The sequence below is a fragment of the Cynocephalus volans genome, chromosome X (genome assembly GCF_027409185.1).
Source record: "Cynocephalus volans isolate mCynVol1 chromosome X, mCynVol1.pri, whole genome shotgun sequence".
NCBI classification, from domain to species: domain Eukaryota; kingdom Metazoa; phylum Chordata; class Mammalia; order Dermoptera; family Cynocephalidae; genus Cynocephalus; species Cynocephalus volans.
In genome coordinates, this window is record NC_084478.1 from 80186630 (window position 1) to 80188720 (window position 2091).

Here is a 2091-nt window from a genome sequence, read left to right on the forward strand (position 1 = left end):
AGATGAACCCAGTCTCTCTATCCTATTGCAATCGTCTTCAGTAAAGTCTTCCTTACCATAAAAAAATTTTTAAAAAATAAACAGTGAGCTGCCAGTACAAGCTGATTCCAACACAGCAGTAGAGGTGCCTGAGGAACATGCAAGAGTTGTTTAGAAGGCCATTGAAAACACAGGTGTACAGCTAGCAAGGTCAGACCTGCTCTGCCCTTGCCCTGCCCCAGCTGTTCCTTATGAAGAGCCTGCTCATACACCTGCCCTCTTGGAATTGGCACCCTCAAGCCCTCCCCTGGAGACCCACGGGTCACGATCAGGAATCTGCCCCCCCACAAACCAATTGGATTGTGACAATCTTTTTTGCAATTCAATGCAAGAGTGTCTTGCTAGACTCTCCCAGCACACAGTTCAGCTCATTTCTCACCTGGATTCTCTGGCAATATTTCCCAAACTTTAGTCACTCAAGTATCACCTTCACAATTTTTGCTGTATTGTGTGTGTGTGTGTGTGTGTGTGTGTGTGTGTGTGTGTGTGTGTGTGTGTGTGTGTGAGACCAGTAAGGGGATCCGAACCCTTGACTTTAGTGTTCTCAACACCATGCTCTAACCAACTGAGCCAACTGGCCAGCCATTTGCTGTATTTGTGTGACCATTTGTACTATTATTTACTTAATATTTTTCTTTCAATTGCCTTTAAATCAGCTCCTCCCCCCTTTTTGTAATTTTGCTTCTTCCCAAGCAACAATAGTTAAACTCACCCTAAAAAAAAAATAACAAACCCATGAGGAATATGTCACACGAGAGACCAACATACTTTCTCTCAAGAAATTCAGCATAATCCTCTTGAGACAAGTTTCTGTTTATTGAGTTGAGCCCCTGATGAAGTCAAGGGTAATCAGTTAGGAGCCATGTTGTTGAAAAATCTGTAAATTCAAACCCCACTTGGTGTCATTAGATTCCCATGGGATTGGAGATCAATTAGGAGAAAACAGCAGATCCACATTTCCTATTGTATCTTACTACAGGGAACATGTACATTGATTGAAATAGTGGTGGGGGCGGGGGGTGCTGGGGAAGACCTGGACTATTTAAATATTTCTCTCTCAAAATCTTTCAATGAGTTCATTCATCTCAGTTTTATTTTTTAATTTATTTTTTATTGAATCAAAATTGATTATACATATTTTTGGGGTTCAACATTGAGATATGTTGATCAAATCAATATTACTAGCATATATATTGTTACAAATCGTAATTATTCTTTATGCCCCTTGCCCAATCTCTCTCCATCTCCCTCTCCCTCACCCCTCCCCCCCTCTAATTACCCTCGATTTGTCCTCTCTTTCTGAAAGAATCATGGTTACTCTATTAATTTGTTGTGTAGATGATCCGTCCAATGCTGAGAGGTGTGATCGGGTCCCCCAATATTATCATAGAGCAGATGCTGCTTCTGTCACTCTGAAATGGGCTTTGTGTGGGCTGGCCCATGGCTCACTCGGGAGAGTGTGGTGCTGATAACACCAAGGCCCCGGGTTCGGATCCCATATAGGGATGGCCGGTTCGCTCACTGGGTGAGCGTGGTGCTGACAACACCAAGTCAAGGGTTAAGATCCCCTTACCGGTCATCTTTAAAAAAAAAAAAATGAAATGGGCTTTGTGGAGAGAGACATCCTCTTCTTTTCTTTATCTCTGTTGGTGACTCTCCTTGTGTCAATGCACTCCAATGGTTGGCGGACCATCTGTGTGGTAGTTGTGGCGTCTAGCCGCTTTTGTGGCAGCCATGGTTATTGTGGTGGCTGTGGTGGGCCACCCACATGGAGGTGATGTTGTTGGCATGCTCCTTAGTGCTGGCAGTGTGCCTGGTTGTGGGAGGGGGTCCAGTCCCTTTCTCCATGCCTCGGGTCCCCGGGTGGGCCCCAAGGTGCTGGCATGGTGTGCTTGGATGTGGGAGAGGGGTCCGGTCCCCGGCTTTAAGCCTCTGGTTCCCAGGCAGGCCCCAAGGTGCTGGTGGTGTGCCTGGGTGGGAACTAATTTTTGTCCCTTGCTTACTTCTAACATGGGGGAACTTCCTGTGGGTACCAGTACTTGAGCTCTGTGG

The 2091-nt window shown here is 45.6% G+C and overlaps 1 non-coding gene across 1 annotated transcript; it reads right to left on the minus strand.

Annotated features, from left to right (window-relative positions):
- Positions 1-544: 544 nt before the first annotated feature.
- TRNAL-GAG (transfer RNA leucine (anticodon GAG)) lies at positions 545-619 on the minus strand. Its single transcript has one exon. It is a non-coding gene; the product is annotated as a tRNA-Leu (tRNA).
- Between the last annotated feature and the right edge of the window lie 1472 nt (positions 620-2091).